The following is a 17,210-nucleotide window of genomic DNA, read 5'->3' as shown; positions in this document are numbered from 1 at the left end:
GACCGGAACCCAAACACTCCCAGTCTCACTACATGGACTGGAACCCAAACACCCCCAGTCTCACTACATGGACCGGAACCCAAGCACTCCCAGTCTCACTACATGGACTGGAACCCAAACACTCCCAGCCTCACGACATGGACTGGAACCCAAACACTCCCAGTTTCACTACATGGACCGGAACCCAATCACTCCCAGTCTCACTACATGAACCGGAACCCAAACACTCCCAGTTTCACTACATGGACCCGAACCCAAACACTCCCAGTCTCACTCCATGGACCGGAACCCAAACACTCCCAGTCTCACTACATGAACCGGAACACAAACACTCCCAGTCTCGCTACATGGACCGGAACCCAAACACTCCCAGTCTCACTACATGGACCGGAACCCAAACACTCCCAGTCTCACTACATGGACCAGAACCCAAACACCCGCAGTTTCACTGCATGGACCCGAACCCAAACACTCCCAGTCTCAGTACATGGACCCGAACCCAAACACTCCCAGTCTCAGTACATGGACCCGAACCCAAACACTCCCCGTCTCAGTACATGGACCGGAACCCAAACACTCCCAGTCTAACCACATGGACCCGAACCCAAACACTCCCAGTCTCACTACATGGACCTGAAACCAAACACTCCCAGTCTCACTACATGGACCGGAACCCAAACACTCCCAGTCTCACCACATGGACCGGAACCCAAACACTCCAGGTCTCACTACATGGACTGGAACCCAAACACTCCCAGTCTCACGACATGGACCGGAACCCAAACACTCCTAGTCTCACTACATGGACCCGAACCCAAACACTCCCAGTCTCACTACATGGACCCAAACACAAACACTCCCCATCTCACTACATGGACCCGAACCCAAACACTCCCAGTCTCACTGCATGGACCGGAACCCAAACACTCCCAGTCTCACTACATGGACCGGAACCCAAACACTCCCAGTCTCACGACATGGACCGGAACCCAAACACTCCCAGTCTCACTACATGGACCGGAACCCAAGCACTCCCAGACTCACTACATGGACCGCAACCCAAACACTGCCAGTCTCACTACATGGACCGGAACCCAAACACTCCCTGTCTCACTACATGGACCGGAACCCAAACACTCCCAGTCTCACTACATGGACCGGAACCCAAACACTCCCAGTCTCACTGCATAAACCGGAACCCAAACACTCCCAGTCTCACTGCATAAACCGGAACCCAAACACTCCTAGTCTCACTACATGGACCCGAACCCAAACACTCCCAGTCTCACTACATGAACCGGAACCCAAACACTCCCAGTCTCACTACATGGACCGGAACCCAAACACTCCCAGTCTCACTACATGGACCGGAACCCAAACGCTCCCAGTCTCACTACATGGACCGGAACCCAAACGCTCCCAGTCTCACTACATGGACCGGAACCCAAACACTCCCAGTCTCACTACATGGACCGGAACCCAAACACTCCCAGTCTCACGACATGGACCGGAACCCAAACACTCCCAGTCTCACAACATGGACCGGAACCCAAACACTCCCAGTCTCACTACATGGACCGGAACCCAAACACTCCCAGTCTCACTACATGAACCGGAACCCAAACACTCCCAGTCTCACGACATGGACCGGAACCCAAACACTACCAGTCTCACTACATGGACCGGAACCCAAACGCTCCCAGTCTCACGACATGGACCGGAACCCAAACACTCCCAGTCTCACTCCATGGACCGGAACCCAAACACTCCCCGTCTCACTACATGGACCGGAACCCAAACACTCCCAGTCTCACTACATGGACCGGAACCCAAACGCTCCCAGTCTCACTACATGGACCGGAACCCAAACACTCCCAGTGTCACTTCATGAACCGGAACCCAAACACTCCCAGTCTCACGACATGGACCGGAACCCAAACACTCCCAGTCTCACTACATGGACCGGAACCCAAACACTCGCAGTCTCACTACATGGACCGGAACCCAAACACTTCCAGTCTCACTACAAGGACCCGAACCCAAACACTCCCAGTCTCACTACATGGACCGGAACCCAAACACTCCCAGTCTCATTAATGGACCGGAATCCAGACACTCCCAGTCTCACTACATGGACCCGAACCCAAACACTCCCAGTCTCACCACATGGACCGGAACCCAAACACTCCACATCTCACTGCATGAACCGGAACCCAAACACTCCCAGTCTCACTACATGGACCGGAACCCAAACACTCCCTGTCTCACTACATGGACTCGAACCCAAACACTCCCAGTCTCACGACATGGACCGGAACCCAAACACTCCCAGTCTCACTACATGGACCCGAACCCAAACACTCCCAGTCTCACTACATGGACCGGAACCCAAACACTCCCAGTCTCACTACATGGACCCGAACCCAAACACTCCCAGTCTCACTGCATGGACCGGAACCCAAACACTCCCAGTCTCACTACATGGACCGAACCCAAACATTCCAGGTCTCACTGCTTGAACCGGAACCCAAACACTCCCAGTCTCAATACATGGACCGGAACCCAAACACTCCCAGTCTCACTACATGAACCGGAACCCAAACACTCCCAGTCTCACTACATGGACCGGAACCCAAACACTTCCAGTCTCACTACATGGACTGGAACCCAAACACTCCCAGTCTCACTACATGGACCGGAACCCAGACACTCCCAGTCTCACTACATGGACCGGAACCCAAACACTCCCAGTCTCACGACATGGACCGGAACCCAAACGCCTCCCAGTCTCACTACATGGACCCGAACCCAAACACTCCCCGTCTCATTCCATGGACCGGAACCCAAACACTCCCAGTCTCACTACATGGACCGGAACCCAAACACTCCCAGTCTCACTACATGGACCGGAACCCAAGCACTCCCAGTCTCACTCCATGGACTGGAACCCAAACACTCCCAGTCTCACTACATGGACTGGAACCCAAACACTCCCAGTCTCACTACATGGACCGGAACCCAAGCACTCCCAGTCTCACAACATGGACCGGAACCCAAACACTCCCAGTTTCACTACATGGACCGGAACCCAATCACTCCCAGTCTCACGACATGAACCGGAACCCAAACACTCCCAGTTTCACGACATGGACCCGAACCCAAACACTCCCAGTCTCACTACATGGACCCGAACCCAAACACTCCCAGTCTCACTACATGAACCGGAACACAAACACTCCCAGTCTCGCTACATGGACCGGAACCCAAACACCCCCAGTTTCACTACATGGACCCGAACCCAAACACTCCCAGTCTCACTGCATGGACCGGAACCCAAACATTCCCAGTTTCACTACATGGACCCGAACCCAAACATTCCCAGTTTCACGACATGGACCCGAACCCAAACACTCCCAGTCTCACTACATGGACCGGAACCCAAACACTCCCAGTCTCACTGCATGGACCGGAACCCAAACACTCCCAGTCTCACTACATGGACCCGAACCCAAACACTCCCCGTCTCATTCCATGGACCGGAACCCAAACACTCCCAGTCTCACTACATGGACCCGAACCCAAACACTCCCCGTCTCATTCCATGGACCGGAACCCAAACGCTCCCAGTCTCACTACATGGACCGGAACCCAAACACTCCCAGTCTCACTACATGGACCGGAACCCAAACGCTCCCAGTCTCACGACATGGACCGGAACCCAAACACTCCCAGTCTCACTCCATGGACCCGAACCCAAACACTCCCTGTCTCACTACATGGACCGGAACCCAAACACTCCCAGTCTCACTACATGAACCGGAACCCAAACACTCCAAGTCTCACTACATGGACCGGAACCCAAACACTCCCAGTCTCACTACATGGACCGGAACCCAAACACTCGCAGTCTCACTACATGGACCGGAACCCAAACACTTCCAGTCTCACTACAAGGACCCGAACCCAAACACTCCCAGTCTCACTACATGGACCGGAACCCAAACACTCCCAGTCTCACTACATGAACCGGAACACAAACACTCCCAGTCTCGCTACATGGACCGGAACCCAAACACTCCCAGTCTCACTACATGGACCGGAACCCAAACACTCCCAGTCTCACTACATGGACCAGAACCCAAACACCCGCAGTTTCACTGCATGGACCCGAACCCAAACACTCCCAGTCTCACTACATGGACCCGAAACCAAACACTCCCAGTCTGACTACATGGACCGGAACCCAAACACTCCCAGTCTCACCACATGGACCGGAACCCAAACACTCCAGGTCTCACTACATGGACTGGAACCCAAACACTCCCAGTCTCACGACATGGACCGGAACCCAAACACTCCCAGTCTCACTACATGGACCAGAACCCAAACACTCCCAGTCTCACTACATGGACCGGAACCCAAACAGTCCTAGTCTCACTACATGGACCCGAACCCAAACACTCCCCATCTCACTACATGGACCCGAACCCAAACACTCCCAGTCTCACTGCATGGACCGGAACCCAAACACTCCCAGTCTCACTACATGGACCGGAACCCAAACACTCCCAGTCTCACGACATGGACCGGAACCCAAACACTCCCAGTCTCACTACATGGACCGGAACCCAAGCACTCCCAGACTCACAACATGGACCGCAACCCAAACACTGCCAGTCTCACTACATGGACCGGAACCCAAACACTCCCTGTCTCACTACATGGACCGGAACCCAAACACTCCCAGTCTCACTACATGGACCGGAACCCAAACACTCCCAGTCTCACTGCATAAACCGGAACCCAAACACTCCCAGTCTCACTGCATAAACCGGAACCCAAACACTCCTAGTCTCACGACATGGACCCGAACCCAAACACTCCCAGTCTCACTACATGAACCGGAACCCAAACACTCCCAGTCTCACTACATGGACCGGAACCCAAACACTCCCAGTCTCACTACATGGACCGGAACCCAAACGCTCCCAGTCTCACTACATGGACCGGAACCCAAACGCTCCCAGTCTCACTACATGGACCGGAACCCAAACACTCCCAGTCTCACTACATGGACCGGAACCCAAACACTCCCAGTCTCACGACATGGACCGGAACCCAAACACTCCCAGTCTCACGACATGGACCGGAACCCAAACACTCCCAGTCTCACTACATGGACCGGAACCCAAACACTCCCTGTCTCACTGCATGGACCGGAACCCAAACACTCGCAGTCTCACTACATGGACCGGAACCCAAACACTTCCAGTCTCACTACAAGGACCCGAACCCAAACACTCCCAGTCTCACTACATGGACCGGAACCCAAACACTCCCAGTCTCACTACATGGACCGGAATCCAGACACTCCCAGTCTCACTACATGGACCCGAACCCAAACACTCCCACTCTCACTACATGAACCGGAACCGAAACACTCCCAGTCTCACGACATGGACCCGAACCCAAACACTCCCAGTCTCACTACATGAACCCGAACCCAAACACTCCCAGTCTCACTACATGGACCGGAACCCAAACATTCCCAGTCTCACTACATGGACCCGAACCCAAACACTCCCAGTCTCACTCCATGGATCGGAACCCAAACACTCCCAGTCTCACTACATGGACCGGAACCCAAACACTCCCAGTCTCACTACATGGACCGGAACCCAAACACTCCAGGTCTCACTACATGGACTGGAACCCAAACACTCCCAGTCTCACTACATGGACCGGAACCCAAACACTCCCAGTCTCACTACATGGACCGGAACCCAAACACTCCCAGTCTCACTACATGGACCGGAACCCAAACACTCCTAGTCTCACTACATGGACCCGAACCCAAACATTCCCAGTCTCACTACATGAACCGGAACCCAAACACTCCCAGTCTCACTACATGGACCCGAACCCAAACACTCCCAGTCTCACTACATGAACCGGAACCCAAACACTCCCAGTCTCACTACATGGACCGGAACCCAAACACTCCCAGTCTCACTACATGGACCGGAACCCAAACGCTCCCAGTCTCACTACATGGACCGGAACCCAAACGCTCCCAGTCTCACTCCATGGACCGGAACCCAAACACTCCCAGTCTCACTACATGGACCGGAACCCAATCACTCCCAGTCTCACGACATGGACCGGAACCCAAACACTCCCAGTCTCACTACATGGACCGGAACCCAAACACTCGCAGTCTCACTACATGGACCGGAACCCAAACACTCCCAGTCTCACTACATGAACCGGAACCCAAACACTCCCAGTCTCACTGCATGGACCGGAACCCAAACACTCCCAGTCTCACTCCATGGACCGGAGCCCAAACACTCCCCGTCTCACTACATGGCCCGGAACCCAAACACTCCCAGTCTCACTACATGAACCGGAACCCAAACACTCCCAGTCTCACTACATGGACCGGAACCCAAACACTCCCAGTCTCACTACATGGACCGGAACCCAAACGCTCCCAGTCTCACTACATGGACCGGAACCCAAACACTCCCAGTCTCACTCCATGGACCCGAACCCAAACACTCCCCGTCTCACTACATGGACCGGAACCCAAACACTCCCAGTCTCACTGCATGAACCGGAACCCAAACACTCCCAGTCTCACTACATGGACCGGAATCCAAACACTCCCAGTCTCACTACATGGACCGGAACCCAAACACTCGCAGTCTCACGACATGGACCGGAACCCAAACACTTCCAGTCTCACTACAAGGACCCGAACCCAAACACTCCCAGTCTCACTACATGGACCGGAACCCAAACACTCCCAGTCTCACTACATGGACCGGAATCCAGACACTCCCAGTCTCACTACATGGACCGGAACCCAAACACTCCCAGTTTCACTACATGGACCCGAACCCAAACACTCCCAGTCTCAGTACATGGACCCGAACCCAAACACTCCCAGTCTCACTACATGGACCCGAACCCAAACACTCCCAGTCTCAGTACATGGACCCGAACCCAAACACTCCCAGTCTCAGTACATGGATCGGAACCCAAACACTCCCAGTGTCACTACATGGACCGGAACACAAACACTCCCAGTCTCACTACATGGACCGGAACCCAAACACTCGCAGTCTCACTACATGGACCGGAACCCAAACACTCCCAGTCTCACTACATGGACCCGAACCCAAACACTCCCAGTCTCACTACATGGACTCAAACCCAAACACTCCCAGTCTCACGACATGGACCGGAACCCAAACACTCCCAGTCTCACTACATGGACCGGAACCCAAGCACTCCCAGACTCACAACATGGACCGCAACCCAAACACTGCCAGTCTCACTACATGGACCGGAACCCAAACACTCCCAGTCTCACTACATGGACCGGAACCCAAACACTCCCAGTCTCACTACATGGACCGGAACCCAAACACTCCCAGTCTCACTGCATAAACCGGAACCCAAACACTCCCAGTCTCACTGCATAAACCGGAACCCAAACACTCCTAGTCTCACTACATGGACCCGAATCCAAACACTCCCAGTCTCACTACATGTCCCGGAACCCAAACACTCCCAGTCTCACTACATGGACCGGAACCCAAGCACTCCCAGTCTCACTACATGACCGGAACCCAAACGCTCCCAGTCTCACTACATGGACCGGAACCCAAACGCTCCCAGTCTCACTACATGGACCGGAACCCAAACACTCCCAGTCTCACTACATGGACCGGAACCCAAACACTCCCAGTCTCACGACATGGACCGGAACCCAAACACTCCCAGTCTCACTACATGGACCGGAACCCAAACACTCCCAGTCTCACTACATGGACCGGAACCCAAACACTCCCAGTCTCACTACATGAACCGGAACCCAAACACTCCCAGTCTCACTACATGGACCGGAACCCAAACGCTCCCAGTCTCACGACATGGACCGGAACCCAAACGCTCCCAGTCTCACTCCATTAACCGGAACCCAAACACTCCCCGTCTCACTACATGGACCGGAACCCAAACACTCCCAGTCTCACTACATGAACCGGAACCCAAACACTCCCAGTCTCACTACATGGACCGGAACCCAAACACTCCCAGTCTCACTACATGGACCGGAACCCAAACACTCCCAGTCTCACTACATGGACCGGAACCCAAACACTCCCAGTCTCACTACATGGACCGGAACCCAAACGCTCCCAGTCTCACTACATGGACCGGAACCCAAACGCTCCCAGTCTCACTACATGGACCAGAACCCAAACACTCCCAGTCTCACTCCATGAACACGAACCCAAACACTCCCCGTCTCACTACATGGACCGGAACCCAAACACTCCCAGTCTCACTACATGAACCGGAACCCAAACACTCCCAGTCTCACTACATGGACCGGAACCCAAACACTCCCAGTCTCACTACATGGACCGGAACCCAAACACTCGCAGTCTCACTACATGGACCGGAACCCAAACACTTCCAGTCTCACTACAAGGACCCGAACCCAAACACTCCCAGTCTCACTACATGGACCGGAACCCAAACACTCCCAGTCTCACTGCATGGACCGGAATCCAGACACTCCCAGTCTCACAACATGGACCGGAACCCAAACACTCCCAGTTTCACTACATGGACCCGAACCCAAACACTCCCAGTCTCAGTACATGGACCCGAACCCAAACACTCCCAGTCTCAGTACATGGACCCGAACCCAAACACTCCCCGTCTCACTACATGGACCCGAACCCAAACACTCCCAGTCTCAGTACATGGACCCGAACCCAAACACTCCCAGTCTCAGTACATGGATCGGAACCCAAACACTCCCAGTGTCACTACATGGACCGGAACACAAACACTCCCAGTCTCACTACATGGACCGGAACCCAAACACTCGCAGTCTCACTACATGGACCGGAACCCAAACACTCCCAGTCTCACTGCATGGACCCGAACCCAAACACTCCCAGTCTCACTACATGGACTCAAACCCAAACACTCCCAGTCTCACTACATGGACCGGAACCCAAACACTCCCAGTTTCACGACATGGACCCGAACCCAAACACTCCCAGTCTCAGTACATGGATCGGAACCCAAACACTCCCAGTCTCACTGCATGGACCCGAACCCAAACACTCCCAGTCTCACTACATGGACCGGAACCCAAACACTCCTAGTCTCACTACATGGACCCGAACACAAACACTCCCAGTCTCACTTCATGGACCCGAACCCAAACACTCCCCGTCTCATTACATGGACCGGAACCCAAACACTCCCAGTCTCACGACATGGACTGGAACCCAAACACCCCCAGTCTCACTACATGGACCGGAAACCAAGCACTCCCAGTCTCACTACATGGACTGGAACCCAAACACTCCCAGTCTCACGACATGGACTGGAACCCAAAAACTCCCAGTTTCACTACATGGACCGGAACCCAATCACTCCCAGTCTCACTACATGAACCGGAACCCAAACACTCCCAGTTTCACTACATGGACCCAAACCCAAACACTCCCAGTCTCACTACATGGACCGGAACCCAAACACTCCCAGTCTCACTACATGAACCGGAACACAAACACTCCCAGTCTCGCAACATGGACCGGAACCCAAACACTCCCAGTCTCATGACATGGACCGGAACCCAAACACTCCCAGTCTCACTACATGGACCGGAACCCAAACACTCCCAGTCTCACTGCATGAACCGGAACCCAAACACTCCCAGTCTCACTACATGGACCAGAACCCAAACATCCGCAGTTTCACTGCATGGACCCGAACCCAAACACTCCCAGTCTCAGTACATGGACCCGAACCCAAACACTCCCAGTCTCAGTACATGGACCCGAACCCAAACACTCCCCGTCTCAGTACATGGACCGGAACACAAACACTCCCAGTCTAACCACATGGACCCGAACCCAAACACTCCCAGTCTCACTACATGGACCCGAAACCAAACACTCCCAGTCTCACTACATGGACCGGAACCCAAACACTCCCAGTCTCACGACATGGACCGGAACCCAAACACTCCAGGTCTCACTACATGGACTGGAACCCAAACACTCCCAGTCTCACTACATGGACCGGAACCCAAACACTCCTAGTCTCACTACATGGACCCGAACCCAAACACTCCCAGTCTCACTACATGGACCCAAACACAAACACTCCCCATCTCACTACATGGACCCGAACCCAAACACTCCCAGTCTCACTAAATGGACCGGAACCCAAACACTCCCAGTCTCACCACATGGACCGGAACCCAAACACTCCCAGTCTCACGACATGGACCGGAACCCAAACACTCCCAGTCTCACTACATGGACCGGAACCCAAGCACTCCCAGACTCACAACATGGACCGCAACCCAAACACTGCCAGTCTCACTACATGGACCGGAACCCAAACACTCCCTGTCTCACTACATGGACCGGAACCCAAACACTCCCAGTCTCACTACATGGACCGGAACCCAAACACTCCCAGTCTCAGTGCATAAACCGGAACCCAAACACTCCCAGTCTCACTGCATAAACCGGAACCCAAACACTCCTAGTCTCACTACATGGACCCGAACCCAAACACTCCCAGTCTCACGACATGAACCGGAACCCAAACACTCCCAGTCTCACAACATGGACCGGAACCCAAACGCTCCCAGTCTCACTTCATGGACCGGAACCCAAACGCTCCCAGTCTCACTACATGGACCGGAACCCAAACGCTCCCAGTCTCACTACATGGACCGGAACCCAAACGCTCCCAGTCTCACTACATGGACCGGAATCCAGACACTCCCAGTCTCACTACATGGACCGGAACCCAAACACTCCCAGTTTCACGACATGGACCCGAACCCAAACACTCCCAGTCTCAGTACATGGACCCGAACCCAAACACTCCCAGTCTCAGTACATGGACCCGAACCCAAACACTCCCCGTCTCACTACATGGACCCGAACCCAACCACTCCCAGTCTCAGTACATGGACCCGAACCCAAACACTCCCAGTCTCAGTACATGGATCGGAACCCAAACACTCCCAGTGTCACTACATGGACCGGAACACAAACACTCCCAGTCTCACTACATGGACCGGAACCCAAACACTCGCAGTCTCACTACATGGACCGGAACCCAAACACTCCCAGTCTCACTACATGGACCCAAACCCAAACACTCCCAGTCTCACTACATGGACCGGAACCCAAACACTCCCAGTCTCACTTCATGGACCGGAACCCAAACACTCCCAGTCTCACTACATGGACCGGAACCCAAACGCTCCCAGCCTCACTACATGGACCGGAACCCAAACGCTCCCAGTCTCACTACATGGACCGGAACCCAAACACTCCCAGTCTCACTACATGGACCGGAACCCAAACACTCCCAGTCTCACGACATGGACCGGAACCCAAACACTCCCAGTCTCACTACATGGACCGGAACCCAAACACTCCCAGTCTCACTACATGGACCGGAACCCAAACACTCCCAGTCTCACTACATGAACCGGAACCCAAACACTCCCAGTCTCACTACATGGACCGGAACCCAAACACTCCCAGTCTCACTACATGGACCGGAACCCAAACGCTCCCAGTCTCACGACATGGACCGGAACCCAAACACTCCCAGTCTCACTCCATGGACCCGAACCCAAACACTCCCCGTCTCACTACATGGACCGGAACCCAAACACTCCCAGTCTCACTACATGAACCGGAACCCAAACACTCCCAGTCTCACTACATGGACCGGAACCCAAACACTCCCAGTCTCACTACATGGATCGGAACCCAAACACTCGCAGTCTCACTACATGGACCGGAATCCAGACACTCCCAGTCTCACTACATGGACCGGAACCCAAACACTCCCAGTCTCACTGCATAAACCGGAACCCAAACACTCCCAGTCTCACTGCATAAACCGGAACCCAAACACTCCTAGTCTCACTACATGGACCTGAACCCAAACACTCCCAGTCTCACTTCATGGACCCGAACCCAAACACTCCCCGTCTCATTACATGGACCGGAACCCAAACACTCCCAGTCTCACTACATGGACTGGAACCCAAACACCCCCAGTCTCACTACATGGACCGGAACCCAAGCACTCCCAGTCTCACTACATGGACTGGAACCCAAACACTCCCAGTCTCACGACATGGACTGGAACCCAAACACTCCCAGTTTCACTACATGGACCGGAACCCAATCACTCCGAGTCTCACTACATGAACCGGAACCCAAACACTCCCAGTTTCACTACATGGACCCGAACCCAAACACTCCCAGTCTCACTCCATGGACCGGAACCCAAACACTCCCAGTCTCACTACATGAACCGGAACACAAACACTCCCAGTCTCGCTACATGGACCGGAACCCAAACACTCCCAGTCTCACTACATGGACCGGAACCCAAACACTCCCAGTCTCACTACATGGACCAGAACCCAAACACTCCCAGTCTAACCACATGGACCCGAACCCAAACACTCCCAGTCTCACTACATGGACCCGAAACCAAACACTCCCAGTCTCACTACATGGACCGGAACCCAAACACTCCCAGTCTCACCACATGGACCGGAACCCAAACACTCCAGGTCTCACTACATGGACTGGAACCCAAACACTCCCAGTCTCACGACATGGACCGGAACCCAAACACTCCCAGTCTCACTACATGGACCAGAACCCAAACACTCCCAGTCTCACTACATGGACCGGAACCCAAACACTCCTAGTCTCACTACATGGACCCGAACCCAAACACTCCCAGTCTCACTACATGGACCCAAACACAAACACTCCCCATCTCACTACATGGACCCGAACCCAAACACTCCCAGTCTCACTGCATGGACCGGAACCCAAACACTCCCAGTCTCACTACATGGACCGGAACCCAAACACTCCCAGTCTCACGACATGGACCGGAACCCAAACACTCCCAGTCTCACTACATGGACCGGAACCCAAGCACTCCCAGACTCACAACATGGACCGCAACCCAAACACTGCCAGTCTCACTACATGGACCGGAACCCAAACACTCCCTGTCTCACTACATGGACCGGAACCCAAACACTCCCAGTCTCACTACATGGACCGGAACCCAAACACTCCCAGTCTCACTGCATAAACCGGAACCCAAACACTCCCAGTCTCACTGCATAAACCGGAACCCAAACACTCCTAGTCTCACTACATGGACCCGAACCAAAACACTCCCAGTCTCACTACATGAACCGGAACCCAAACACTCCCAGTCTCACTACATGGACTGGAACCCAAACACTCCCAGTCTCACTACATGGACCGGAACCCAAACGCTCCCAGTCTCACTACATGGACCGGAACCCAAACACTCCCAGTCTCACTACATGGACCGGAACCCAAACACTCCCAGTCTCACGACATGGACCGGAACCCAAACGCTCCCAGTCTCACGACATGGACCGGAACCCAAACACTCCCAGTCTCACTCCATGGACCGGAACCCAAACACTCCCCGTCTCACTACATGGACCGGAACCCAAACACTCCCAGTCTCACTACAAGAACCGGAACCCAAACACTCCCAGTCTCACTACATGGACCGGAACCCAAACACTCCCAGTCTCACTCCATGGACCGGAACCCAAACGCTCCCATTCTCACTACATGGACCGGAACCCAAACACTCCCAGTCTCACTACATGAACCGGAACCCAAACACTCCCAGTCTCACGACATGGACCGGAACCCAAACACTCCCAGTCTCACTACATGGACCGGAACCCAAACACTCGCAGTCTCACTACATGGACCGGAACCCAAACACTTCCAGTCTCACTACAAGGACCCGAACCCAAACACTCCCAGTCTCACTACATGGACCGGAACCCAAACACTCCCAGTCTCACTAAATGGACCGGAATCCAGACACTCCCAGTCTCACTACATGGACCCGAACCCAAACACTCCCAGTCTCACCACATGGACCGGAACCCAAACACTCCACATCTCACTGCATGAACCGGAACCCAAACACTCCCAGTCTCACTACATGGACCGGAAACCAAACACTCCCTGTCTCACTACATGGACTCGAACCCTAACACTCCCAGTCTCACGACATGGACCGGAACCCAAACACTCCCAGTCTCACTACATGGACCCGAACCCAAACACTCCCAGTCTCACTGCATGGACCGGAACCCAAACACTCCCAGTCTCACTACATGGACCGAACCCAAACATTCCAGGTCTCACTGCTTGAACCGGAACCCAAACACTCCCAGTCTCAATACATGGACCGGAACCCAAACACTCCCAGTCTCACTACATGAACCGGAACCCAAACACTCCCAGTCTCACTACATGGACCGGAACCCAAACACTTCCAGTCTCACTACATGGACTGGAACCCAAACACTCCCAGTCTCACTACATGGACCGGAACCCATACACTCCCAGTCTCACTACATGGACCGGAACCCAAACACTCCCAGTCTCACGACATGGACCGGAACCCAAACGCTCCCAGTCTCACTACATGGACCCGAACCAAAACACTCCCCGTCTCATTCCATGGACCGGAACCCAAACACTCCCAGTCTCACTACATGGACTGGAACCCAAACACTCCCAGTCTCACTACATGGACCGGAACCCAAGCACTCCCAGTCTCACTCCATGGACCGGAACCCAAGCACTCCCAGTCTCACTCCATGGACTGGAACCCAAACACTCCCAGTCTCACTACATGGACTGGAACCCAAACACTCCCAGTCTCACTACATGGACCGGAACCCAAGCACTCCCAGTCTCACAACATGGACCGGAACCCAAACACTCCCAGTTTCACTACATGGACCGGAACCCAATCACTCCCAGTCTCACGACATGAACCGGAACCCAAACACTCCCAGTTTCACGACATGGACCCGAACCCAAACACTCCCAGTCTCACTACATGGACCCGAACCCAAACACTCCCAGTCTCACTACATGAACCGGAACACAAACACTCCCAGTCTCGCTACATGGACCGGAACCGAAACACCCCCAGTTTCACTACATGGACCCGAACCCAAACACTCCCAGTCTCACTGCATGGACCGGAACCCAAACATTCCCAGTTTCACTACATGGCCCCGAACCCAAACATTCCCAGTTTCACTACATGGACCCGAACCCAAACACTCCCAGTCTCACTACATGGACCGGAACCCAAACACTCCCAGTCTCACTGCATGGACCGGAACCCAAACACTCCCAGTCTCACTACATGGACCCGAACCCAAACACTCCCCGTCTCATTCCATGGACCGGAACCCAAACACTCCCAGTCTCACTACATGGACCCGAACCCAAACACTCCCCGTCTCATTCCATGGACCGGAACCCAAACGCTCCCAGTCTCACTACATGGACCGGAACCCAAACACTCCCAGTCTCACTACATGGACCGGAACCCAAACACTCCCAGTCTCACGACATGGACCGGAACCCAAACACTCCCAGTCTCACTACATGGACCGGAACCCAAACACTCCCAGTCTCACTACATGGACCGGAACCCAAACACTCCCAGTCTCACTACATGAACCGGAACCCAAACACTCCCAGTCTCACTACATGGACCGGAACCCAAACACTCCCAGTCTCACTACATGGACCGGAACCCAAACGCTCCCAGTCTCACGACATGGACCGGAACCCAAACACTCCCAGTCTCACTCCATGGACCTGAACCCAAACACTCCCCGTCTCACTACATGGACCGGAACCCAAACACTCCCAGTCTCACTACATGAACCGGAACCCAAACACTCCCAGTCTCACTACATGGACCGGAACCCAAACACTCCCAGTCTCACTACATGGACCGGAACCCAAACACTCGCAGTCTCACTACATGGACCGGAACCCAAACACTTCCAGTCTCACGACAAGGACCCGAACCCAAACACTCCCAGTCTCACTACATGGACCGGAACCCAAACACTCCCAGTCTCACTACATGAACCGGAACACAAACACTCCCAGTCTCGCTACATGGACCGGAACCCAAACACTCCCAGTCTCACTACATGGACCGGAACCCAAACACTCCCAGTCTCACTACATGGACCAGAACCCAAACACCCGCAGTTTCACTGCATGGACCCGAACCCAAACACTCCCAGTCTCACTACATGGACCCGAAACCAAACACTCCCAGTCTCACTACATGGACTGGAACCCAAACACTCCCAGTCTCACGACATGGACCGGAACCCAAACACTCCCAGTCTCACTACATGGACCAGAACCCAAACACTCCCAGTCTCACTACATGGACCGGAACCCAAACACTCCTAGTCTCACTACATGGACCCGAACCCAAACACTCCCAGTCTCACTACATGGACCCAAACACAAACATTCCCCATCTCACTACATGGACCCGAACCCAAACACTCCCAGTCTCACTGCATGGACCGGAACCCAAACACTCCCAGTCTCACTACATGGACCGGAACCCAAGCACTCCCAGACTCACAACATGGACCGCAACCCAAGCACTCCCAGACTCACAACATGGACCGCAACCCAAACACTGCCAGTCTCACTACATGGACCGGAACCCAAACACTCCCTGTCTCACTACATGGACCGGAACCCAAACACTCCCAGTCTCACTACATGGACCGGAACCCAAACACTCCCAGTCTCACTGCATAAACCGGAACCCAAACACTCCCAGTCTCACGCATAAACCGGAACCCAAACACTCCTAGTCTCACTACATGGACCCGAACCCAAACACTCCCAGTCTCACTACATGAACCGGAACCCAAACACTCCCAGTCTCACTACATGGACCGGAACCCAAACACTCCCAGTCTCACTACATGGACCGGAACCCAAACGCTCCCAGTCTCACTACATGGACCGGGACCCAAACGCTCCCAGTCTCACTACATGGACCGGAACCCAAACACTCCCAGTCTCACTACATGGACCGGAACCCAAACACTCCCAGTCTCACGACATGGACCGGAACCCAAACACTCCCAGTCTCACAACATGGACCGGAACCCAAACACTCCCAGTCTCACAACATGGACCGGAACACAAACACTCCCAGTCTCACTACATGGACCGGAACCCAAACACTCCCAGTCTCAC

General features: G+C 54.2%; 1 protein-coding gene across 2 annotated transcripts in view; it reads left to right on the top strand.

The window, feature by feature from the left end:
- erbb4b (erb-b2 receptor tyrosine kinase 4b) overlaps positions 1-17,210 on the top strand; it is a 1,694,493-nt gene that overhangs the window by 990,951 nt on the left and 686,332 nt on the right. The window lies entirely within an intron of this gene.

Source organism: Somniosus microcephalus, chromosome 4 (assembly GCF_052327205.1).
Source record: "Somniosus microcephalus isolate GS21.2 chromosome 4, FLI_Smic_1.0, whole genome shotgun sequence".
NCBI classification, from domain to species: Eukaryota; Metazoa; Chordata; class Chondrichthyes; order Squaliformes; family Somniosidae; genus Somniosus; species Somniosus microcephalus.
Note: the sequence above shows the minus strand (reverse complement) of the source record. Positions and strands in the feature narration are given on the sequence as shown.